The sequence below is a fragment of the Procambarus clarkii genome, chromosome 36 (genome assembly GCF_040958095.1).
Source record: "Procambarus clarkii isolate CNS0578487 chromosome 36, FALCON_Pclarkii_2.0, whole genome shotgun sequence".
In the NCBI taxonomy this organism is placed as follows: domain Eukaryota; kingdom Metazoa; phylum Arthropoda; class Malacostraca; order Decapoda; family Cambaridae; genus Procambarus; species Procambarus clarkii.
In genome coordinates this window covers 23,533,382-23,560,508 of record NC_091185.1, presented here as the reverse complement: position 1 = coordinate 23,560,508, position 27,127 = coordinate 23,533,382, and positions in this window count along the sequence as shown.

The following is a 27,127-nucleotide window of genomic DNA, read 5'->3' as shown; positions in this document are numbered from 1 at the left end:
TATATATGTGCCCAACTCAATTAATGATTAATCAACCAATTACTCCATGGGATAAGAGGGATCTATCAGTGAATTTTGTAATTGCACCCAAGAAAGATATTGTACACGCTACATTATTAAAACAGTTTAACTCAACAGTAAAATGTGTACTTGGATGAAAAAACGATTCTTCGCGGCAGGGGATCGTATTCCAGGGACCTGCCCGAAACGCTACGCGTACTAGTGGCTGTACAAGAATGTAACAACTCTTGTATATATCTCAAAGTTAACACTGAAAAGCATCACTGAAAGTACCCAGGTTATGGGTAACGATATGAATCAGTGGAATACCGACGGTTCTGTAGAAGAACGTGGAAGATGTACCGGATGTGCATGCAATATATTTAAGCAATCGTTTCTTGTACATACAGAAATGAAGCGAGTCAATGAATGGGCAAATACAACTCAAACCGAAATTGCAGGCCTTACCACTGAACCTTACCACTGAATTTTCAAATGACAAAGGCAGTGGACTTATATACACTGTGACTCGCAGAGTGCAGTCCTGGCATTGAACGCATATAGTAGTAACATCCAGAAAATAGTTAGTGATATACGAATGAATATTTTAGCTGCTAAAGAAAACAAATTTGAAATTTAATTCCTTTGATACCATCACATGTTGGCATCTCAAGGCATGACACTTTTGATATGCCAAAGACAGCCTGTAGAAAACCAGTAGTAGAAATTGATATGGGTGTTTAATAAGCAGTGACAAAGACACTGAACAAACACTTAACAAAGACACTTAAACAAATCTATATAAATTAAAATGAAAACGTTCGTTTGTTTAAAATCGCTAGTCTCCGGAAGTTCTTCACCGATTGCTTTGAAATTTTGACACAACGTTCCACTCGCATACACGCGTGTTTTTATATACCTACTATATAGATATCACTTCTGTTACAGGTAAAAACGTGCTTTTATTGAAGAACTGTGTTTTTCATGTGAGGAAAATCTCCGAAACCTCTTTACCGATGCCTATGAAATTTTGACACAACATTCCATTTCAATATGCGCGTGTTTTTATAAATCTACTATATACATGCTACACCTGTGGCAGGTAAAAACATGTTTTTTTGAAAAAGAGCGCCATCTGTTGAACGTAAAAGCAACACATTCTGTAATCTCCGAAAGTTCTTCACTGATTGCTTTAAATTTGGACACAACGTTCCATGCGAATACGCACATGTGTTTATTTACTTACTATATAGATGCCACCTTTATGACAGGTGAAAACATGCTTTTTTTTTTAAACAGCGCCATCTGTTGGACGTAAAATCCCCCACACGCTATTCTAAATACGTTACGGTTCAATCTCAATGTTTCCGATTGCATAGTTAAATTGAATTTTTATAGATATCGATTTAATATCGACTCACAAGTCGATATGATTCTCAAGTCACAATCGACTTGAGAATGGTCCAGGACGGACCGAAACGTCGTCGTCCCTTCACCTTCTAGTGTGTGGTCTAGTCAACTTACTTTAGCCACGTTATTGTGACTCATCGCCTGCATATCGATTTATTTCTATTTTGATTTAATTATTTCGCGTGACATTGCATTGGAATTGAGATGTGTTTTACCATTTCGTTAATATAGTCTTTATTTTAATTTTTTCATTGTTTTTAATTTCGTTTTCTTAACCATTTTTCATTTTTTTCAGTGCAATTGGCGTAGGAATTCAGCAGTGTCGACTGATCTACGTTTGAACTTAAATATTTCGTTAACATCTTTTGTTTTGTTTTTTGTTTTAATTTTGAAAACAAGAAAATTGACTATGCTTTTATGTCACAGCTGCAAATATGCAGCAAATATCCATGAATCTACTGGCTACAACGTTAACTGCTTTCTTCATGTTATGTCAAAAGAACGCATTTGCGAAAAAACTGCTGTATTCGGATGTGCCTAAGTATTTCACATGGAATGCAAGTAGAAAATCATTTGAGCGATGCAAACGAGGAGAGCGAGTCGACGGAAAACCTGGCATATTCAAACAAACTACGATAATCAGACTATACACCGTGCATCCTAGTCGAGATGAAAGTTTCTTTCTTCGCATGCTGTTGGTAAATGTGCCCGGTCCAACGTCTTTTTAGCAAATGAGATTTGTCAACGGCGTTACACATGCCACTTCCTGTAGTGCATGTTAAACTCTGATTTTATTGGAGAACGACCGACACTGGGATGTATGCACTGATGACGCGTCCAACACGTCACATCCAAATAAAATTCGTGCATTGTTTGCAATCACATTGACCGCCTGCTCTCCTTCATCTCCGACAAAGTTATAGGAGAAATATAAATCGCACATTGCTGAAGATATTGTCCGTCGAATACGCAAGGGAATTTCAAATATGAACATGGATTTCACCGCAGAAATTTACAACGAAGCGTTGATAATTATTTAGGATTTGTGTTTAGAAATTGCGAACAGAGTTCTCAATCAATAAGAAAATGCCATCATCAAATCGATCTGCTGCTACTTCGTTCGATGTAGAATTGCGTCGTGAACAAAATTACAACACGGGTGATCTGTTGTCGTATGTACAATCAAATATTCCTAAGCTAACGCTTGAGCAAAACGGCATTTACGATCATATAATTCAAACGGTCAATAACGGGCTTAGAGAAATCTTCTTCTTAGATGCGCCAGGAGGAACTGGTAAAACTGTCCTAATTATATTGATCCTGGTTGCAATTCCATCCCAAAATGGCATAACCTTAGCTCTTGTGTTGTCCGGAATAGCTGTGATATTGCTACTAGATGGATCAACTGCTCATTCGGCTTTGAAATTGCAATTGAACAATGCAATTCAATGAAACTCCCACGTGAAACATTTCCAAAGCACAATTCATGGGAAAAGTATCACAGAAATGCAAACTTATTGTTTGGAATGAATGCACAATGGCCCACAAAAAATCGCTTAAGGTTCTTGATCGATCATTGCAAGATTTCCGTGGAAACATCAGACCATTTGGGAACGCATTAGTATTGCTTTCTGGAGATATCAGGCAAACATTGCCTGAAATTCCTCGATCGACTCCAGGGGACAAAATAAATTCTTGCCTGAAATACTCTACTTTGTGGCGCCACGTAAAGACGTTAAAATTAACTACAAATATGCGTGTTCAGCTGCAAAACGATCCATCAGCTGAGATATTCTCACATCAATTGCTGGAAATTGGGAACGGAAACGTGCCGGTTGATCTGACCTCAGGACTAATTTCATTGCCTCATAATTTCTGCAATTTAGTGACGTCAAAAGAAGAATTGGTTGAAAAACTATTTCCCGATATTCAAACCAATTATAAGAATCACGGTTTGCTGATTGAACGAGCTATTCTTGCGGTCAAAAACAAAAACGTCTACGAATTTAACAATATTATTCAGTCTAACATACAAAGCGAGGCAGTCACATGCAAGTCCGTCGGCACTGATATGGAAGCAGATGAAGCGGTTAATTATCCAACAGAATTTTTTAATTCACTCGATCTGCCAGGGACCCCACCGAACGTACTGCAATTAAAAATCGGCGTGCCAATTATCATGTTCCGAAATATCGACCAGCCAAAGCTTTGCAACGCCATGCGGCTTGCAGTAAAAAATTTCATCAGCAACATCGTAGAATCAACAATCTTGACAGGACCTTTCAAAGGTGAAGATGACCTCATTCCTCGCATTCCTATGATTCCAACGGATATGCCACATCAATTTAAGAGAATGCAATTCCCAATTCGATTGGCGTTTGCAATCACCATCAACAAAGTTCAGGGCCAATCTTTATAATTGTGCGGTTTAGATCTAGACTCGGATTGCTTCTCACATGGATATATGTTGCGTGTTCTAGAGTCGGCAAACCAGACAATCTCTATATCTCCACAGACAACGGAACAACATAAAGTATTGTATACCCACAAGCATTGTGAAATTAAACATATTAGAAATGTGCTCTTTCTCTTTTCTTTCTTTTCCATTTAACCAGACTAAACTACAGCAACGCGTGGCGGGTACAGCTAGTATCTAATGAAATTCTCACTGGCCTAACAAATTCACTAATGCCTGAAAGTAGTAGCATTAAACATTATGATAAAAATCAGCAGGAGAAACTTATATATGGAACTAATAGAACATGAATTCGGCAATGTGACGTTATAGTAGCCAGAATACGCCTGGGATATAGACGTATCTGGCAGCTTTCTCAAAACTCAGATTTCAAGTACATCATGTGTCAATTTAGTGAAAGAGAAAGAATGCTCTCCAATGGACATTATATTGTAGAATGCTCCATATTGATTAACTTTCGCCCTCCTGGGCTGGTATGTTGAACTCTGTAAATACTATATGAATACTGGAACACTTCATGATATATTGGACTTGTACCCTTGATTGACTATACAATACGTCTGTTATACAAGTATTGTACCAATAAAATATGTAATACATATGTTATAAAATGTATTGTACATATACAAAATAAAATACATCTGTTATACAATGTATGTACCTATAACCTGAGCTTATAAAAGCATCTTAATCACCTTCATTGGTTAAGTGTCTAATATCACACTAATTTCTATAGAAGCTATCTTACCCTGTCAAAGTAGGAGAGACATATGTGGATGTATATATGTATGGGAATATATAAAGGAATATATATTAGTGATGCAGTGATGCAGTTAGTGATGCAGCGGCCAACATGCTGAAGGCAAAACAGCTCGGGTTTGGCATTCCACAAGGGTGTGAGGCGGCAGCCCATGCAGCTCGAGCCTTCATCGCCAACATCACAGACGAAAAGGCCCTTATCAAGCTAGATTTCAAAAATGCCTTCAATTTGGTGCAGAGGGATGCTGTACTCCGTGCGGTTCATAGTCATTTCCCTTCCCTCTACCCTTTTGTACATTCATGCTACAGTATGGACCTTAAGCTACTTTTTGGCGAACATGAAATTGACTCGCGAGAAGGCGTCCAACAGGTTGACCCCCTTGCTCCTCTCCTTTTCTGCTTAGTCATCAAACAAGTCACAGAGGTCCTGTCCAGCGAACTTAACATCTGGTTCTTGGATGATGGTACCCTAGCTGGTTCCCAAGACTCCCTCCTGGAGGACATCAGAAAAATCCAGGGGCAAGGTGCAGTTTTAGGCCTCACCCTGAACCCTTCTAAATGTGAAATAATATGTTCCAACCAGGGCATCGTAGAGAGAATAGAGGGTCTTCTGCCAAATATCCATAAAACTAAACCTGAAGACAGCACACTCCTAGGAGCTCCCCTTGGGTTGAAAGCCATCGATGAGGTCCTTGATAAGAAAATCGCCGACCTTAAGAGGATGGATGGGAGGATTGAGGATATTGATGCTCATGATGCACTCTACCTCATCACCAGATGTCTGTCCCTCCCCAGGTTAACCTACTTTCTGAGGTGTTCACCATCTTACAGTAGCCAAAAACTAAGTGAGTATGACCGGTTACTGAAATCAATGCTAGAAAAAGCCCTTAACCTCTCTCTCGATGACCTACAGTGGAAACAAGCCTCTCTTCCCGTAAGACTTGGGGGCCTCGGAGTTCGAACAGCAACGCAAATCGCTGTTCCAGCCTTCCTGTCCTCCTTATCAGCATCCGACGACCTTGTGAAGGAAATTCTACCTGCCCACTTACATCAGCTGGCAGGTGTACATGATCCCAATTTTACACGCTGTGCCACAGAGTGGGCCTCTCGTGCAGGCCAATCACCTCAACCACCATCCCCAAAAGCCCACAAGCAATCCAGCTGGGATGGCCCCATTGTAGACCAAGTTGCTGCAGAGTGCCTGGGTGCTGCAACAACACAACACGACATTGCTCGCCTCACAGCAGTAGCAGCACCACATGCAGGGGATTTCCTGTTAGCAACCCCAATGTCTGCAACTGGCACGCATCTCACACCACACGCCCTCCGAATTGCTGTGGCCCTCTGCCTTGCTGCCCCAATCCACACCAGATATAGGTGTATTTGCGGCGAGGTGGTGGCTGACAGGTACGGCCACCATGGCCTACTCTGCCAAAGCACAGGGGGATGGCACTCGAGGCACAATGAAGTTAACGACATCATCAAGAGGAGCCTCACCACAGCTGGATGCCCAGCTGAAAGAGAGCCCCGTTACCTAACGCCTCGTAACTCTGATGCTCTTATTGGTCGCCCGGATGGTATCACAGTGAACCCCTGGAAGAATGGCAAGCAGTTGGTATGGGACTACACGTGCGTATCAACCCTGGCTAACACCTACATTAACCTCAGTGTTGCACAACCAGGTGGCGCTCCCACCCACAGGGAAGCAGCCAAATCCCGTAAGTATAGTGAACTGGATCACCACTACAATTTTGTCCCCATTGCTTCTGAGACACTCGGCGCCTGGGGTAAAAGTGTTACCAGTTTTTTTAAGGAACTGGGTTCTAGGCTCATTGGAACAACAAGGGACCCAAGAGCTGCAAGCTTTCTTTTCCAGCGCCTCAGTGTGGCGATACAGAGGGGAAATGCGCACTGCATCCAGGGTTCCTGCCCGCCATCTGAGGAGCTGGAGGAACTCGACAACCTATGATAACCATCTTTGTAACCCATATGTAACTCCTTTTTTGTAACAAAGTTCAAATAAAGTAAATATATATGTGCACATACAAAAGAATGGGGGTGGTAGGAGAAGATAATATTAGTGTTCAGTGAGAAACCACAAGGTCTCCTCTGAATACTTTTTATTTTCTTCTCCGAGGCTATGGGTCCCCACATTGGCACCAGAGGTGGTACCCTCACAAACTTTTAAAGGAATATGTATATATATATTTTATATATATATATATATATACATATATATACATATATATATATATATATATATATATATATATATATATATATATATATATATATATATATACATATATATACATATATATATATATATATACATATATATATATATATATATATATAATATATATTGTGTCCAGTTTAAGCTGGACACGAGTTCTCTCACATTGACAGTGGCTTGACGAAAAATGCAGACTGACCCCACACTCATCTGGTGCCCTCGGGAAGTGGAGATGTTTGGAATGTATATATATCTCGAACTCTCTACTTCTTTTGTAGGGTCTGATGGTGTAGTGGGTTAAAGCATACTAGTTATGGCAGCTACTGGAAGGTAGTTGTGCTTTCTGGGTTCGAGTCCCACTGGTGGGTGTTGTCCAAAGATTATTAATCTTCACTTGTGGTTCATGCAAATATAGGCTTATAAGCTGGACACGAGTTCTCTCACATTGACAGTGGCTTGACGAAAAATGCAGACTGACCCCACACTCATCTGGTGCCCTCGGGAAGTGGAGATGTTTGGGATGTATATATATCTCGAACTCTCTACTTCTTTTGTAGGGTCTGATGGTGTAGTGGGTTAAAGCATACTAGTTATGGCAGCTACTGGAAGGTAGTTGTGCTTTCTGGGTTCGAGTCCCACAGGTGGGTGTTGTCCAAAGATTATTAATCTTCACTTGTGGTTTATGCAAGTATAGGCATATATATATATATATAAATATATATATATAAATATATATATATATATATATATAAATATATATATATATATATATATATATATATAAATATATATATATATATATATATATATATATATATATATATATATATATATATATATATAAATATATATATATATATATATATATATATATATATATATATATATATATATATATATATATATATATATATATTTGAACCACCCCACCGCCGCTCAGTTGCATATTGTCCTGGGGACCATTCAGGCTTGTTCGCATTTGTGTTCCTCACGTGTGCCCCAAAGAATGAGGTGATTTGATAAAATGCTATGCCCAAGATTACTATCCGAGTGCCGGCGGTGGGGTGGTTCAAATAGCCTCGGCTATCACCTCATTATGTCCGGTCGTGATGGTCAAGTGGATTAAGGCGTCTTGTACATACCAGTTGCGTGGCTCCTGGGAGTATGGGTTCGAGTCACTTCTGGGGTGTGAGTTTTCAGTTGCATATTGTCCTGGGGACCATTCAGGCTTGTTCGCATATATATATATATATATATATATATATATATATATATATATATATATATATATATGCGAACAAGCCTGAATGGTCCCCAGGGCTATATGCAATTGAAAACTCACACCCCAGAAGTGACTCGAACCCATATAGTCCTGGGGACCATTCAGACTTGTTCGCATTTGTGTTCGCATATATATATATTTATATAATATATATATTTATATAATATATATATTTATGTAATAAATATATTTATATAATATATATATTTATATAATATATATATTTATATATATATTTAAATATATATATATTTATATATATATTTATATATATATATATATATACATATATATATATATATATTTATATATATATATTTATATATATATATTTATATATAGTATAGTATATGTGTATATAGGAACATGTGTGTGTATTTGTAGAAAGGGTATATGAAAGCTGGTCAGAATTGCATTTCTCCTTTGTAAACGCATTAATAACACTATATAACAAGACACCTCGAACACTGTTTATTCAGGACAGACGTAAATCTGTGTATTTATGTTTGTAGGTTAGATTAACGAATTTATAAGCACACCAATCACCTTCTGTAGTTGATTGTTCAATAAATCAATAAATTATATGTTTAACAGATCTCTAACTCCGTCCATGGAGGACAGAAGAAAATGTAAATATACTGGTTAGCATTGTAAATATGTGGCCATGTTTGTGGTAGAAAAAAAAAACTTGTCTCAGGACAACGCTGAACGAGTGTCTCAGTGTTTTCCAATACGAGGGTCTCAGAGAAACCCTATACGAGTGTTTCAGGGAAGCTCTATTCGAGTGTGTCTCAGGGTAACCCTATACGAGTGTCTCAGCGTAACAATATCCGAGTGTATGTTAGGGTAACCCTAACGTTTGGGTCTCAGGGTAAGTCAATACGAGTGAGTCTCAGGTTAGCCCTATATGAGTGTGTCTCCGAGTAACCCTATACGAGTGTCTCAGTGTAATCTTATACAAGTGTGTCTCCGGGTAACACTGACGAGTCTCTGCGCTCGTGGCATAGTTATGACGCAGCATCAACAAGTATGGAGATACAAACTAAACAGGGCCACATTTCGCTTACATTCCAACTGGACACAACCAAAAATTCGTTCGAAGTTTTGCGAATAAAGTTCACATTTTCATACAATTCCCTTTTGTTCGGTAGCATTTGGCAAAAATACAAAATGATTTCGTATAGTGCGCTCAGTCAAATCGTTTAATGTACGTTTCTTTCATTCGTACCATATGTGGGGATGAATACTTTTTTGTGTGTGTGGGCGTCCATCATGGTGGCTCACTGTGGGTTGATGCGTGTGTGTAGGCGTCCATCATGGTGGCTCACTGTGGGTTGATGCGTGTGTGTAGGCGTCCATCATGGTGGCTCACTGTGGATTGACGCGTGTGTGTAGGCGTCCATCATGGTGGCTCACTGTGGGTTGATGCGTGTGTGTAGGCGTCCATCATGGTGGCTCACTGTGGGTTGATGCGTGTGTGTAGGCGTCCATCATGGTGGCTCACTGTGGATTGACGCGTGTGTGTAGGCGTCCATCATGGTGGCTCTCGGTGGGTTGATGCGTGTGTGTGGGTAAATATTCTTACCACAGAATTTATCTGATGCGGGGGACTCAGTCGATGATGCTGGACATGGAGCTCACACAGGGCACCCACGAAGTCGCTATATGAATGCCTCACCAGGCTTCTCCTAGTCCCTGACTCGAGCACTAGGTCGTCCTCAGGCTTCAAACACAAACGGTTGACTGGCTCTTTCCTCTTGTAGGGGCACGCAACTAGAAGTTCCTCCTTTGCTGCCAGGAATACAAACACAGTGCAACCTCCTCTACCGACCTCTGCTGCTCGAGTGAGGACAAGACATGCACAGCGAGCCTCATTCCTTGTCAGCAAAATATCAAGTGAGTGAGTGAGATAGTGGGTGAGTGAGATAGAAAGTGAGTGGGTGATGAGTGAATATCTACCTAACAGTACCACGTTATTAGCCAAATTATTCTATGATATCAACCAAGCAATACCACGGTGTCACCCAAGCAATACCACGGTGTCACCCAAGCAATACCACGGTGTCACCCAAGCAATACCACGGTGTCACCCAAGCAATACCACGGTGTCACCCAAGCAATACCACGGTGTCACCCAAGCAATACCACGGTGTCACCCAAGCAATACCACGGTGTCACCCAAGCAATACCACGGTGTCACCCAAGCAATACCACGGTGTCACCCAAGCAATACCACGGTGTCACCCAAGCAATACCACGGTGTCACCCAAGCAATACCACGGTGTCACCCAAGCAATACCACGGTGTCACCCAAGCAATACCACGGTGTCACCCAAGCAATACCACGGTGTCACCCAAGCAATACCACGGTGTCACCCAAGCAATACCACGGTGTCACCCAAGCAATACCACGGTGTCACCCAAGCAATACCACGGTGTCACCCAAGCAATACCACGGTGTCACCCAAGCAATACCACGGTGTCACCCAAGCAATACCACGGTGTCACCCAAGCAATACCACGGTGTCACCCAAGCAATACCACGGTGTCACCCAAGCAATACCACGGTGTCACCCAAGCAATACCACGGTGTCACCCAAGCAATACCACGGTGTCACCCAAGCAATACCACGGTGTCACCCAAGCAATACCACGGTGTCACCCAAGCAATACCACGGTGTCACCCAAGCAATACCACGGTGTCACCCAAGCAATACAACAGTTTTAACCAAGCAATAAAACGGTATAATCCAGGCAATACCACAATATTAACCAAGCAATACCACGGTATCAAAAAAGCAATACCACGGTATCAACCAAGCAATACCAAAGTATTACCCAAGCAATACCACGGTATTAACAAAGCAATACCACGGTATTAACAAAACAATACAAAGGTATTAACCAAACAATACCCCAGTATTAACCAAGCAATACCACGGTATTAACCAAGCAATACCACGGTATTAACATAACAATACCAAGGTATTAACCAAACAATACCCCAGTATTAACCAAACAATACCCCAGTATTAACCAAGCAATACCACGGTATTAACATAACAATACCACGATATTAACCAAACAATACCACGGTATTAACCAAGCAATACCCCGGTATTAACCAAGCAGTACCCCGGTATTAACCAAACAATACCACGGTATTAACCAAACAATACTATGGTATTAACCAAGCAATACCCCGGTATTAACCAAGCAGTACCCCGGTATTAACCAAACAATACCACGGTATTAACCAAACAATACCACGGTATTAACCAAACAATACTATGGTATTAACCAAGCAATACCCCGGTATCAACCAAGCAATACCACAGTATCAACCAAGCAATACCACAGTATTAACCATGCAAAACTACAGTATTAACCAAGCAATACCATGGTATTAACTAAGCAATACCACGGTATTAAATAAACAATACCCCGGCATTAACCAAACAATACCACGGTATTAACAATGCAATACCTTGGTATTAACCAAACAATACCAAGGTATTAACCAAGTAATACCACGGTATTAACCAAACAATACCACGGTATTAACCAAACAGTATCACGGTATTAACCATGCAAAACCACAGTATCAACCAAGTCATACCACAGTAAGCAATACCCCGGTATTAACCAAACAATTCCACAGTATTAACCAAGCAATACCCCGGTATTAACCAAGCAATTCCACGGTATTAACCAAACAATACCTCGGTATTAACCAAGAAAAACCACAGTATCAACCAAGCCACACCACAGTATTAACCAAACAATACCACGGTATCAACCAAGCAATACCCCGGTATTAACCAAACAATTCCACAGTATTAACCAAGCAATACCCCGGTATTAACCAAACAATTCCACAGTATTAACCAAGCAATACCCCGGTATTAACCAAACATACCACGGTATTAACCAAGCAATACCCCGGTATTAACCAAACAATACCACGGTATTAATCAAGCAATACCCCGGTATTAACCAAACATACCACGGTATTAACCAAGCAATACCCCGGTATTAACCAAACATACCACGTTATTAACCAAGCAATACCCCGGTATTAACCAAACAATACCACGGTATTAACCAAACAATACCACGGTATTAACCAAACAATACCACGGTATTAACCAAACAATACCACGGTATTAACCAAACAATACCACGGTATTAACCAAACAATACCACGGTATTAACCAAACAATACCACGGTATTAACCAAACAATACCACGGTATTAACCAAACAATACCACGGTATTAACCAAACAATACCACGGTATTAACCAAACAATACCACGGTATTAACCAAACAATACCACGGTATTAACCAAACAATACCACGGTATTAACCAAACAATACCACGGTATTAACCAAACAATACCCCGGTATTAACCAAACAATACCACGGTATTAACCAAACAATACCACAGTGATAACCAAACAACATCACAGAATAACGCCAAAATATAACCGTAAGTGTGCTGTCTACATCAGTACCGTGTACTCCTCTTGTCACCAGACGGAACACTTTCGTGTTCTGCTCCTTTGACCAGACGGAACACTTTCGTGTTCTGCTCCTGTGACCAGACGGAACACTTTCGTGTTCTGCTCCTTTGACCAGACGGAAAACATTCGTGTGCTGCTCCTGTGACCAGACGGAGCACTTTCGTGTGCTGCTCCTGTCACCAGACGGAACACTCTCCATTGCGGAGTTCCTCTACACGGGAGAATGGTGTCATCACAGCAGTGATTGGAAAGCTTTGACCGAGCGGGGCAGGAAAAATGCACACAGAAGGGTGGGAAAATGGGAATATTAATCTTCATAACGCCCCAAGCACATATTATTGGCCGTCTCTCACACTTATCGGGAAACACCAGTCTTTTATTTGACAATATTTTCAGGGTTATGAGTATTAATGAAAACTCATAGCTATTACAATTTGGAGCTTGGAAACCACTGAATATGATGACCTGCTTAAAATAGTTTTCCCTAAAAGACAGGAAGCCAACGTTCGCGAGGTCATTAAAAATCCCGGGTACCAGAGGAAGGCAACTGGTTCGTCCTCGACTCGAGTCTATTACATCCAGCGGTCGATCCCACAGACGCATTCATAAATTTTTAACATGCTGTTAATTCACAACGGGATTTTTTTCAAATATAAATTAATATTATTTTATATAAGCATATTGTGCATATATAGGCATAGGTTAGGTTAGGTTAGGTTAGGTTAGGTTAGGTTAGGTTAGGTTAGGTTAGGTTAGGTTAGGTTAGGTTAGGTTAGGTTAGGTTAGGTTAGGTGTTTAGATTATGTTGGCGATTATTTGTATATATTGTACGTGGGTGTAGCATTTACAGCGTTGTGCTTCAAACAAAAATCGTCAGTGAGGCATTTGTTCCAAAACTGTTCGAAAGAAATCAGTTGTGAGTCGTGTGTAAACCTTTTTCATTCATAAAGAGGAGGTTTGGCAGGTGCATGGAATCACTTTTGGGTCTTTGATTGGAGGACGGGCTGAGGAAGGAGACTGTATATGCTGTCTTGCACACCTGCTGCAGGTTTATTGCCTTGCTCACCTCATACCTGCTGCAGGTGTACTTCCTCGTACACCACACCTGCTGCAGGTGTACTGCCTTACACCTGTTATACGTGTACTTTCTCGCACAACTCACACCTGCTGCAGGTGTACTTCCTCGCACACCTCACACCTGCTGCAGGTGTACTTCCTCGCACACCTCACACCTGCTGCAGGTGTACTGCCTGTGGGGAAAATTGACTTTTGAGATTTATATATATATTGCAATTTATATTTACGAAATCTAATTTATATTAATTTGTATAGTAATTTATATAGAAATTTAATTTTTACGTTAATTTATTTGTTTCGATAGCAGACTGATTATTTCGATAGTTATCTTGAGGTTATCTTGAGATGATTTCGGGGCTTTAGTGTCCCCGCGGTCCAGTCCTCGACTAGGCCTCCACCCCCAGGAAGCAGCCCGTGACAGCTGACTAACACCCAGGTACCTATTTTACTGCTAGGTAACAGGGGCATAGGGTGAAAGAAACTCTGCCCAGTGTTTCTCGCCGGCGCCTGTGATCGAATCCGGGACCACAGGATCACAAGTCCAATGTGCTGTCCGCTCGGCTGTCCGCTCGGCCGTCCGCCCGGCCGACCGGAATAGTTACATATATTAGTAACCTAAATTGAATACAGCTTATCTTTATGGATAATTATGACCTAGACAGCCAGTTATGTACAAGGATGAAACAAGCCAGTAGGTAATCCTCTTCTAGGTGAGGCTGACTTCTCCACATGTCCTAGATGCTAGGTAGTTATAAGTTCTTTTTCCCCTTCAATTTCACCTGCCAAAGGGTTCACACAATAGCATACTAGTAACCTGAATCTGAGAGCTATATCAGCGGAAATATAATATATTGATTGAATAAGAGTTAAATAATATTTACCCTGTTTGGTGGCTCGCTACGTGACCTAACCGAATTATCCACCTAACATTACTGGCCAGGATTAGGTAATGGGATTCGTTGAAACACTTCCCTTCTCTGTAGATGAAGGTAATGTTGATGATGGGAGCTATGTGAATCCCATAACATTACACCAAAGGGCACTATTGTGTGGAACTTGAAGTGAGATCCATGCAAGGCTTTTGTTCTTATATATAGTTTATAATTGCGACTACTGGCTCCCCTCCCACCGACACGTCTGGCTTCTTGTCCAGAGGTGGAAGTGGAAAGAGGGCCACATTTACTGTAGGAAGAGCTTACTGTAGGTAGTGCTTACTGTAGGTAGTGCTTACTGTAGGCAGTATTTATTTACTGTAGGTAGAGCTTATAGTAGGTAGTGCTTACTGTAGGTAGTCCTTACTGAAATTAATGCTTACTGAAGGAAGTGTTTTCTGCAGGTAGTGCTAACTGCAGTTAGTGCTTACTGAAGGTAGTGCTTACTGTAGGTAATGTTTACTGTAGCTGGTGCTTACCGAAGGTAGAGCTAACTGTAGGTAGTGTTTACTGTATGTAGTGCTTGCTGTAAATAGTGCTTACTGTAGGTAGAACTTACTGTAGGTAATGTTTACTGTAGGTAGAGCTTACCGAAGGTAATGCTAATTGTAGGTAGTGTTTACTGTATGTAGTGTTTACTGTAGGTAGTGCTTACTGAAGGTAGTGCTTACTGTAGGTAGTGTTTACTGTAGGTAGTGCTTACTGAAGGTAGTGCTTACTGTAGGTAGTGCTTACTGAAGGTAGTGTTAACTGTAGGTAGTGCTTACAGAAGGTAATACTTACTGTAGGTAGTGCTTACCGTAGGTAGTGTTTACTGTTGGAAGTGCTTACTGTAGGTAGCGCTTACTGTAGGTAGTTCTTTCTGAAGCTAGTGTTTACTGTAGGTATTGCTTATTGAAGGTAAAGCTTACTGAAGGTAGTACTTTCTGTAGGTAGTTCTTACTGAAGGTAGTTCTTACTGTAGGTAGAACTTACTGTAGGTAGTGCTTACTGTAGGTAGTGCCTGCTGTAGGTGTTGCTTGCTGTAGGTAGTGTTTACTGTAGGTAGTGCTTACTGTAGGTAGGGTTTACTGTATGAAGTGCTTACTGTAGGTAGGGTTTACTGTATGAAGTGCTTTCTGTAGGTAGTGTTTACTGTAGGTAGTGTTTACTGTAGGTAGTGTTTACTGTAGGTAGTGTTTACTGTAGCTAATGCCTTCTGTAGGTAGTGCTTACCGTAGGTAGTGTTTACTGTTGGAAGTGCTTACTGTAGATAGTGATTACCATAGTATGTGTTTACTGTAGCTAATACCTTCTGTAGGTAGTGCTTACTGTAGGTAGTGTTTACTGTTGGAAGTGCTTACTGTAGATAGTGATTACCATAGTATGTGTTTACTGTAGCTAATACCTTCTGTAGGTAGTGCTTACTGTAGGTAGTGTTTACTATAGGAAGTGCTTATTGTAGGTAGTGTTTTCTGTAGGTAGTACTTACTGTAGATAGTGCTTTCTTGGCAGTGCTTACGGTTTAGATCAACCCGATTAAATGTAAGGTAATGAAACTAGGTGGATGGAACAAGCGGCCTGACTCAGATACCAAATGGGAGATAAAGTCCTCCATGAAGCGGGAAGAGAGAAAGATCTAAGAGTTGATATCACACTGAACCTGTCTCCTGAAGCCCACATAAGAAGGTTATCGTATGCGGGGTATGCAAGGTTGGCTAACATCGGAACTGCCTTTAGAAACTTGTGTAAGGAATCATTTAGAACCTTTTATGCCACTTTTTTCAGACCAATCCTGGAATATGCAGTTCAAGCATGTAGTCCATTCTTTGCTAAGCATAAGACGAGAAGGTTCAAAGATATGACACTCGACTATCTCCAGAACTACGAGGTATGAGTTACGAGGAAAGGCTGCATCAATTGCACCTCACGTCGCTGTAAGACAGAAGAATTAGGTGAAACATGATAACTATATTCCAAATTCTAAGGGGAATTGATTGGCTATATTAAAACAGATTATTTAACACAGGTAGTACACGCACATGGGGACAGGTGGAAACTGAGTACCCAAATAAGCCAGAGACATTAGAAGGAAGTTTTTCAGTGTCAGAGTAGTTAATAAATGGAATGCATTAGGTAGTGATGTGGTGGAGGCTGACTCTAAGTACAGTTTCAAATGTAGATATGATAGAGCCCAATAGGCTCAGAAAGCTGTATATAAGTTGATTTACGGTTGAGAGGCGGGACTAATGAAGTTCAACTCCAGCAAGCACAATTAGGTGAGTGTACACACAAACACTCATAGACTCTATCAGAAATTGGAATGTCTGTTGTGAAGGATGCTATCTGGCGGCGGAGCTGGCCACTCAGGTGCTAATAGAATGCCAGTTATTCTGGCTGGTGGACGCTGGCCCGTCTCGTGGGTGGTGGGCGCTGGCCCGTCTCGTGGGTGGTGGGCGCTGGCCCGTCTCGTGGGTGGTGGACACTGGCCCGACTAGTGGGTGGTGGGCGCTGGCCCGTCTCGTGGGTGGTGGACACTGGCCCGACTAGTGGGTGGTGGGCGCTGGCCCGTCTCGTGGGTGGTGGACACTGGCCCGACTAGTGGGTGGTGGGCGCTGGCCCGTCTCGTGGGTGGTGGACGCTGGCCCGACTAGTGGGTGGTGGGCGCTGGCCTGTCTCATTTCTCTCTCGCTGTCCAGTTCTATCTGATGGATGGGCTTCGTCGGGGACGATGTTTAGGAGGAAGGAGGAAGTAATATGTGTACTTGCCTATCTATGCTTGCGAGGTTTGAGCTTTAGCTCTTGGGCATAGATTCTAAGCATTCAATTGTCTGAAGCCCAGAGAGCTATCATATCTAGAATCGAATCTGTAAGTTAAGTACGCCTTCACTTCTTCGAACCCAAGTTAATTTCATTTTGTATTTTTCTGACACTAAAGCAGTACTTCCAGCATACCAGCCATTTTTCTTGATCCCTATACTTAGTGTTGTTAGAACCCTCAATGGCCTGGCTTAGTTGTAAATAATGTATATTGAATATTTCATGGATGTAAGCACATTCTATTTACTTTTGCAGATTTATAAATCATTATTTTTAAGATGGTGCTGTATGTCGATGCTAGACAGCCATGTCAGATAATTCTGTGTCAGATAATTCTAGTTAAGGGAGAAGTTACAATATGCTTTTAATATATCCTAAATGGATTCAATCTTGACCAGTCAGGAATCTCTAGAAAGTTTGAGGTCTAATGGAAAAATAGTTGTGAGCCTCAGCCAATGGGAAAGCATCTCGAGGAGCAAGAAGCAGACCTCTTAGACTATAAGCAGGCTGAATAGTCCATACGCAAATGACCTCGTATGAGCACTCATGAGGATTGCCTCATGATTGATTTTCATATAAAAGGTGGCAAATGCTGTGGTTGTCAAGTGAAGGACAAAATTTGAGCACAGCGCCAACCTGACAGAATGCTAACCTCGCTGTTCGAGCAAGTACCGAAGAGAACAAACACATGAGTCAAGATGGTCCGAGACCCTGGTAAACTAACAACGTAGTACAAACTTATTAATATCTCAACACGAGATATAATATGAAACATAATCAGGACGATGAAACTATGTGTCCAACAAGGTCGGGTCGGGATCGAAATAATTGGATGGAAAACTGCATGCAACGGTCACATACTAACCCCAAATCGATTTGGGGATTGGCCGCCGGCTGCCATCTGGATAAATATTTTGAACACACAAATAAAAAATAATAAAAAATTCTAAGCCTATTGTAAAACATTACACGCTTTTCTAGGTAAATTAACAGGAACTTTCTGCTCATCATACTTTGCCTGTAGCTGTTAAAAGATATGCCTGACATAGTCAGGTCGTGTTTAGCAGGTTACGATCAGCGTTTGTTCAGGCCCTCCCTACATCGAGGGTCATTTTTATACACCCAACAAACGTGCTCGACGGTCCAGAGAATGTTTTAGTTTAAATAAGAAATGTGCGAGTTGCAGGATTTTGTATAAATAAAATTTTAGGGAAATTCGCAGGGAAAAGCCTAGTCCAGTATTCCCACACATGGCGACCGTGTCAGCGACGCAGGAGGTAGATTCCCGCCCAGAACGATGACACTGAAGGCCCTGGATGCACAGAGACGTGATTGGTGAAACTTGCAAGGCTGCAACCAATCAACAGGTAAATTGAAGTCACGTGATCGGCTGGCTGAGGTGTGGGGCGGCTCATTGGCTCTGAAAGCGTGACTGCTGCTCGTGACTGCAGGAAGAGGACGTACATGGCGGCAAACCTAGATATTCTCAGAATTTTGTAGACGCAATTTTTAAGCTGAGCTCAAGTAAGAAAGCAAGAGACCTCTGAGGTGAATGTGGAGTGACCAGTGACATCTTGAGAAGGTAATTATGTCGGAAAAGGCTGTGCAGGAAGGCTTAGTGAGGGTTACTCCACGGACCAGTATAGTTACCGAGACATCATCCACAGATGAAAGGAAACAGTGGACGGTGTAGGGAAGCCCATTAGACGTTGAGATTAAGTCTCGTCCTAACGATATACTCAGACCTTGATAAACCACTAAGGAGAGTGTTAATGACTTGGTGTAATTTATTTACATAAATTTTACAAATACACAAGTGTGTGTTTTTATCCTACAGTACTGACAATGTTCCACGCAACTTGGTACAGGGGCTTCGTGAGTTTCCGTTTGTGAAAATGACTGAATTTAGATCATTGAATTTGATGGAGAGTGTTGAGTTTGTGAAGACTATGAATAAAACATTATGTGTTAGCGATCCCTTTTCAAATTTCGCTGAAATTTCAAACAATGAAAATATTGCCAACCTAATCAGACTATACATGAAAACAGTAAATTTGAACCTAGTACAAGGTGAGCCAAGAAAAATGGCAATTTTATTGGAACCATATTGTCCTGTCAAGGTTACCGAACTCTAACCCATTTTAAATCTAAAGTCTTTATCTTTCCTCTAGCTAAAGGGCTGAATATAACCAAACCAAATGCATTTATTGATAAATTGTGTGTATATATATATATATATATATATATATATATATATATATATATATATATATATATATATATATATATATATATATATATATATATATATATATATATATATATATGTAAATGTTCGTTTGTTCAAATTCGTTAATCTCCGAAAGTTCTTCATCTATTGCTTTGAAATTTTTACACAATGTTCCATTCGCATCAGAGCAGGTTTTTATATACATATTATATTCATGTCTCGTCTGTGACGGAAAAAAACTTTTTTGAAAAATTGTGTTTCCATGTGTTTTTCATGTGAGAGAAATCTTCGAAACCTCTTTACCTATTGCTTTGAAATTTTGACTCAACGTTGCATTTGAATTGGCGCATGTTTTTATAAACTTACTATATACATGCCTCACCTCTGACCGGAAAAAAACATGTTTTTTCTTTAATAAACAGAGCCATCTGTTGGACGTAAGAGCAACACATGCTGTTATCTCCCAAAGTTTTTCACTGATTGATTTGAAATTCTGACACAACGTTCCATTCGAATACGCGCGTGCTTTTATATGCTTACTATATAGATACCACACCTCTGACAGGTAAAAACATAATTTAAAGAAAAAACAACACCATATGCTGAACGTAATAGCAACACACAAGTTATACTAAATATGTTATGATTTCCACTTCAATGTTTCTGATTGCATTAGTAAATTGAATTTTCATAAATTTCGATTTATTTTAATTTTGATTTAATTATTTTGTGAGACATTGTGTTGGAATTGAGCTGTATTGTTTACCACACCGTTCATTTCGTAAGTAAAAGTATTGATGCCACATTTGTAAAACGTAAAAACATTCTTCTTTTTTTAAGAAACTGCGCCATCTGTTGCACGAAAGAGTCATAAACACTATAATAAATATGTTACGATTCCATTTCAATCTTTCCGATTGCATTGACAAATTATATTTTCATATATTTCGATTTATTTTCATTTTGATTTAATTATTTTACATGATATTGTGTTGAGTTTAGTTGTGTTGTTTACCATATCGTTCATTTCGTGAGTATAAGTATAGATGCCACACACCTGTGACAGTAAAAACGTGGTCAATTGAAAAACAGCGCCATCTGTTGCACGTAAGAACAACTCACGTTATACTAAATATGTTACAATTAGATTTCAATGTTTCCAATTTCATTGATAAATTTAATTTTCATAGATTTCGAATTATTTTCATTTTGATTTAATGTTTTTGTGACACTGCTTTGGAATTGACGGTTAATTTGGTTAGAAGGATGAAGGGACGATGGAGTGGGGAATGGTGGGGAGGACGAGGGGACAGGGGAATGGGGTATGATCGGGAAGACGAAGGGAGAGGAGAGTGAGGAATAGTTGGGAGGACGAGGGGACAAGGGAGAGGGGAACGGTGGGGAGGTCTGGGAGACCAGGGGAAGGTTGCTGTGGCTCAGCAACGCACATGCGTTGCTGAGCCACAGCATAATATATATATATATATGTATATATATATATGTATATATATATATATATATATATATATATATATATATATATATATATATATATATATATATATATATATATATATATATATATATATATATGTGTGTGTGTGTGTGTGTGTATATCACGAAAATAAACACGTGATTAAGAATGTGACAATGTCAGACCAAGGAGGAAAATGAAACAGGAATTTCCTTAAGTACTTTCGTATATTAAATACATCTTCAGAAGGTATCTTCAGAAGGTATCTGATGGCGCTAGGGATACCTTCTGAAGATGTATTTAATATACGAAAGTACTTAAGGAAATTCCTGTTTCATTTTCCTCCGTGGTCTGACATTGTCATATATATAAATATATATATATATATATATATATATATATATATATATATATATATATATATATATATATATATATATATATATATATATATATATATATGTTGGTTTCAGTAAAGAAACCGCTTGGCTCGTATTCCTTCTAAAAGATAAATAAAATTATATTACCTAATATAATAAATATGAATCCTAAGAGGAAGTATTATACCAATTTTATTATAAGAAGTAGACTTAAAATACCATTACCCTAAATTGTAGGGAATAACTGGAAACAATTAACTTTGTCCCTATCTTGACCTCCCTGATCTCTTTCTCAACCAGTTTAAAAGAAAAACTAAGTAGTCTCCGTGGTGTAGTGGTAAGACACTCGCCTGGCGTTCCGTGAGCGCTATGTCATGGGTTCGTATCCTGGCCGGGGAGGATTTACTGGGCGCAATTCCTTAACTGTAGCCTCTGTTTAACGCAACAGTAAAATGTGTACTTGGATGAAAAAACGATTCTTCGCGGCAGGGGATCGTATTCCAGGGACCATAGGATTAAGGACTTGCCCGAAACGCTACGCGTACTAGTGGCTCTACAAGAATGTAACAACTCTTGTATATATCTCAAAAAAAAAAAAAAAAAAAAAAAAAAAAAAAAAAAAAGTACTACGTAGTCAACTCTTTGTAACCTCCCTTACTTCATAAATGTCAACATATGTTTTGCTATCTCTTCTTGAGGTTATCTTGAGATGATTTCGGGGCTTTTTTTTTTTAGTGTCCCCGCGGCCTGGTCCTCGACCAGGCCTCCACCCCCAGGAAGCAGCCCGTGACAGCTGACTAACTCCCAGGTACCTATTTACTGCTAGGTAACAGGGGCATTTAGGGTGAAAGAAACTTTGCCCATTTGTTTCTGCCTCGTGCGGGAATCGAACCCGCGCCACAGAATTACGAGTCCTGCTATTATTGAAAATTAATTATTAAAACTTTATAGCTCATGATATCTACCGTGTAAAAATGGGGAAAAAATAGTATTCCTGTTCTAGTGAAAACTATTGTCTGTTGTTCTGTTGCAACTTCTGCTGTACCAATCACAATGTCACAAATTATTATATTTGTTTTCAAATATATAACATTGTATTTGTTTTCCTGTTTCTCTATTTCAGTTCACTTTTGCTTTTAATCTCAATTAGTTTCAAGTCTTTAGTTTTAAGATTTTTTCAACATATGGGGGAAACTCTCTGCGTATTAGTGGCTTTAGGCACAGTACTTGCCTTACCTATACATCCTACATTCATCTTGTATCCTATATTGTATGTATGCCCATACATAATTATTATTATTATTATTATTATTATTATTATTATTATTATTATCCACGGTTCCTGGATGCAAACCACACCTGGAATGCACAAGGAGTCCCCGTATCATAGTTGTAAAGTACTCCACATGGGTTCGTACCTTGGCCGGGGAGGATTGACCGAGTGCCAATTCCTAACTGTAGCTTCTGTTCACCCAGCAGTAAATGGGTACATGGCTGTTAAATGATTTGGTGGATCATTAAAAAAATAGGATTAAGGACCTGCCTGGAACTATGCGCGCTAGTGACTTTACAAGAATGTTAGAACTCTTGTATATATAAATAAATAAAAATAAAGAAGAGGAAAAAATATATATGAACTGATCGCACCTTTATAATTAAATATCTCTAGTTCTTCAACGATAAGGTCTTACCAAAAAATAAGTATATTAAATCTTGCCTGGCATGAACCCCAAGGCTGTCAAAGGAAAAAATTATTTGATGCTACCGCATAAATTATAATGAAGTCATTACTCAAATGCATAATAATTTAAAATATAATGAGAATTGAAGGTCTTATATTTCCCAGTATCAGAAGGGTATAAGACTTAGTATGGGTGAAGCACTATAACTTAACGCTCTATCTCCCGTTGGTTCTTACCTCACTTATCATGTATGACGAAGCTCGGGGGTTCTTGGGTGCACTATTATTCTCCGCCGTAAGATGGAAGTGTTGGCGTAATAACAATTGAGTGTGGGTGGTTGTATAGAACATCCAGGGTGGTTGTATAGAACATCCAGGGTGGTTGTATAGAACAACCAGGGTGGTTGTATAGAACATCCAGGGTGGTTGTATAGAACATCCAGGGTGGTTGTATAGAACATCCAGGGTGGTTGTATAGAACATCCAGGGTGGTTGTATAGAACATCCAGGGTGGTTGTATAGAACAACCAGGGTGGTTGTATAGAACATCCAGGGTGGTTGTATAGAACATCCAGGGTGGTTGTATAGAACAACCAGGGTGGTTGTATAGAACATCCAGGGTGGTTGTATAGAACATCCAGGGTGGTTGTATAGAACATCCAGGGTGGTTGTATAGAACATCCAGGGTGGTTGTATAGAACATCCAGGGTGGTTGTATAGAACATCCAGGGTGGTTGTATAGAACATCCAGGGTGGTTGTATAGAACATCCAGGGTGGTTGTATAGAACATCCAGGGTGGTTGTATAGAACATCCAGGGTGGTTGCACAGAACATCCAGGGTGGTTGTATAGAACATCCAGGGTGGTTGTATAGAACATCCAGGGTGGTTGTATAGAACATCCAGGGTGGTTGTATAGAACATCCAGGGTGGTTGTATAGAACATCCAGGGTGGTTGTATAGAACATCCAGGGTGGTTGTATAGAACATCCAGGGTGGTTGTATAGAACATCCAGGGTGGTTGTATAGAACATCCAGGGTGGTTGTATAGAACAACCAGGGTGGTTGTATAGAACATCCAGGGTGGTTGTATAGAACAACCAGGGTGGTTGTATAGAACATCCAGGGTGGTTGTATAGAACATCCAGGGTGGTTGTATAGAACATCCAGGGTGGTTGTATAGAACATCCAGGGTGGTTGTATAGAACATCCAGGGTGGTTGTATAGAACATCCAGGGTGGTTGTATAGAACATCCAGGGTGGTTGTATAGAACATCCAGGGTGGTTGTATAGAACATCCAGGGTGGTTGTATAGAACATCCAGGGTGGTTGTATAGAACATCCAGGGTGGTTGTATAGAACATCCAGGGTGGTTGTATAGAACATCCAGGGTGGTTGTATAGAACATCCAAGGTGGTTGTATAGAACATCCAGGGTGGTTGCACAGAACATCCAGGGTGGTTGCACAGAACATCCAGGGTGGTTGTATTGAACATCCAGGGTGGTTGTATAGAACATCCAGGGTGGTTGTATAGAACATCCAGGGTGGTTGTATAGAACATCCAGGGTGGTTGTATAGAACATCCAGGGTGGTTGTATAGAACAACCAGGGTGGTTGTATAGAACATCCAGGGTGGTTGTATAGAACAACCAGGGTGGTTGTATAGAACATCCAGGGTGGTTGTATAGAACATCCAGGGTGGTTGTATAGAACATCCAGGGTGGTTGTATAGAACATCCAGGGTGGTTGCACAGAACATCCAGGGTGGTTGCACAGAACATCCAGGGTGGTTGTATAGAACATCCAGGGTGGTTGTATAGAACATCCAGGGTGGTTGTATAGAACATCCAGGGTGGTTGTATAGAACATCCAGGGTGGTTGTATAGAACATCCAGGGTGGTTGTATAGAACATCCAGGGTGGTTGTATAGAACATCCAGGGTGGTTGTATAGAACATCCAGGGTGGTTGTATAGAACATCCAGGGTGGTTGTATAGAACATCCAGGGTGGTTGCACAGAACATCCAGGGTGGTTGCACAGAACATCCAGGGTGGTTGTATAGAACATCCAGGGTGGTTGTATAGAACATCCAGGGTGGTTGTATAGAACATCCAGGGTGGTTGCACAGAACATCCAGGGTGGTTGCACAGAACATCCAGGGTGGTTGTATAGAACATCCAGGGTGGTTGTATAGAACATCCAGGGTGGTTGTATAGAACATCCAGGGTGGTTGCACAGAACATCCAGGGTGGTTGCACAGAACATCCAGGGTGGTTGCACAGAACATCCAGGGTGGTTGTATAGAACATCCAGGGTGGTTGTATAGAACATCCAGGGTGGTTGCACAGAACATCCAGGGTGGTTGTATAGAACATCCAGGGTGGTTGTATAGAACATCCAGGGTGGTTGCACAGAACATCCAGGGTGGTTGTATAGAACATCCAGGGTGGTTGCACAGAACATCCAGGGTGGTTGTATAGAACATCCAGGGTGGTTGTATAGAACATCCAGGGTGCTTGTATAGAACATCCAGGGTGGTTGTATAGAACATCCAGGGTGGTTGCACAGAACATCCAGGGTGGTTGTATAGAACATCCAGGGTGGTTGTAAGATCTTGTAACATGCCAGTGGTACACCAAGGAGGTCTTCAGTGTTGTCAGTGAGACCACTACACCCTAGCTGGCACCGACTTCAAGAATGGCTCCTATGTAAACAAATCGAGGAGAGTATGAAGTTAATGCAGTGATACAACCCGTTCACGCACTTGTTTATAGTCAATATTGGCTTATTTAATAAGTGCATATGTGACATACTAATTGATTGTAAATATTTTAGTTTACCTTGAAAAGCTTCATAGAAAACACCGACCTCACCTAACCTTCTTAGTACGTTAAGATAAGCATCTTATTGTTTCTTAATTACAATTAATACTTAACCTATACCGTTGATAGGTTAAGTAATAATTATAAATAAGAAGCAATAAGATGCTTATCATAACATATTAAGAAGGTTAGGTGAGGTCGGTATTTTCTATGAAGCTTTTCAAGGTAAACTAAAATATTTACAATCAATTAGTATGTCACATATGCACTTATTAAATAAGCCAATATGGTCTGTAAGGAAGTGCGAGAACGGGTTGAGTGATAACAAGCAATTATACAATAGTAAAGTTTGACGGAGTGATAAGGCCAAGTATATTTATAGCTATAATTTAATGACATGGATAGCAAATTAAGTCCGTCCGACCAGTATTTTATATATAGGTGAAATATACAGATTTTCTGTATACAAGGGACACAAGTTCTCTGCTACTGAGAAGAGGGCTTCAATAAGGCCAGTTTTGAATAAGTCTTTCGACAAGAATAAATTCTATTCCTATAGACCTTTATAAAACTGATCATTTGTGTCAGATATGATCGAAACTGTTTTTAGCAGGCAACTAGTCGACCATTGGCCTTGAATATAAATAATTCCTGAAGACAAATCAGCTTATAGAAAGAGCCTGTCGACTCAAGAGAGCCCTTTCTGCAGTGGTTGATGATCTCCTGCGATGAACTGGCAGTGGAAAATGCTGCATTGGTGTTGCTTGTTTCAGTGCTGCGTTTGATACATTAGTTCGGGATATTTCCATTATTGACCTAAATGCCATTGGAATTAATGGTGTTTCTTTGTCGTTGTTCGTGAGCTAGCTCTTAGGTAGGTTATTCTCTTAGGTAGGTGATAGTATATCAACAGTTGAACCACTTACCGCATGGCAGTGTGTAGGACATTTTGATCTCTATGAAGCACACCATCGACTTTTATAGTTGCAGAAGAGGCACATAGTATGAGTTAAATTTTGCTGATGGAAAGGAGCTTTATCACA